Below are 1,629 nucleotides of genomic sequence, written 5' to 3' on the forward strand. Positions count from 1 at the left end.
TATATATATATATATATATATATATATATATATATATATATATACACACACACACTGGGAAGTAACTGAGTACATGTACTCCAGTCCATATGTTGAGGTACTTGTACTTTACTTTCTACTTCTACTCTACTGCAGTAAGTAACGTTTTCACAGAGTACTCTCCAGCGAGGTATTAGTACTTTTACTGAAGTAATGTGAATACTACCTGGGTACCTTGTAGTTGAAGTGCAGCTGGTCCAGCTGAGAACTGATCCGGTTCTTTTGGTCCAGGAAACTGGACCGTTCCGAGACCAGCAGGTCCCGGGGAGTCCGCTCCAGATCCGCGGTCATCTTTACACTGCAACCGGCCTTTAGTGCCGCCAGAGACGTCTTCGAACACAGAAACACGCCGCAGTAGCCGCGGAGGAGCTAACACGCTACAACACACTTCCGGTCTCAGGGTTTCAGCATAAAAGCTCGGAATATTATTTAGTTTCATATAAAATAATTAATATACAAACTATGGCTAAATATTCTTCAGAGTATTAGAAAGGATCAGACGTGTCCAGAAAGTAATAAAAATAAAATTAAAACGTATGAAACTAAATCACATAAATAAGAAACAACAGTCTTAAATAAAATTAGTTTCATTCTTCTCATATTTTTACTTTATCAAGAAAAATGAAAACATTAATATGTTTATTGATGATTTTTATTTGTTTAACCCAAAGTCTCAGGTTTTCATCATATAAGCTTTGATTTGTTCTTTCTCAAACTGTTGTTTTGTTTTGAGGAATTAATTCATAAAACGTTAATAAACGTGTGTTTTATTGTGAACGGGTTATATTGTATATATGTTTTATTGTGAAAGGGTTATATTGTATATGTGTTTTATTTTGAAAGTGTTATATTATATATGTGTTTTATTTTGAAAGGGTTATATTGTATATGTGTTTTATTCTGAAAGGGTTATTTTGTATATATGTTTAATTGTGAAAGGGTTATATTGTATATGTGTTTTATTGTGAAAGTGTTATTTTGTATATATGTTTAATTGTGAAAGGGTTATATTGTATATGTGTTTTATTGTGAAAGGGTTATATTGTATGTGTGTTTTATTGTGAAAGGGTTATATTGTATATGTGTTTTATTGTGAAAGGGTTATATTGTATATGTGTTTTATTGTGAAAGGGTTATATTGTATATGTGTTTTATTCTGAAAGGACGGCCGCGCTGAGCAGAAGTTCGCTAAAACCACTCCGTCGTCTCTGTTGCCGTAGTGACGCGCCAGATCCGGAAGTGAAGACTGCACGCTGCCGTGTGAAGAGGCGAGGATCTGCTCGGACCAGTTCAGCTTGGTTTGGCTCGGTTCGGACCGGGTCCCGTTGTGTGTTTGGGATTTAGTGTCGATGTGTGACGTCATGTCGGCGGTCGACTGTGTACCTGGTCAGTTTGATGACGTGGAGGCGGACAGGTGAGTTGAATTGTATACAACATGTATATACTGTAGGTGTACACAACATATCTAGAATGTACCCCTATTTACTAGATATCTTGTAAATATACTGTAGTTGTACCCCTATATACTAGATATCTTGTAAATATACTGTAGTTGTACCCCTATATACTAGATATCTTGTAAATATACTG

The sequence above is a fragment of the Etheostoma cragini genome, chromosome 12, assembly GCF_013103735.1.
Source record: "Etheostoma cragini isolate CJK2018 chromosome 12, CSU_Ecrag_1.0, whole genome shotgun sequence".
Classification (NCBI taxonomy): domain Eukaryota; kingdom Metazoa; phylum Chordata; class Actinopteri; order Perciformes; family Percidae; genus Etheostoma; species Etheostoma cragini.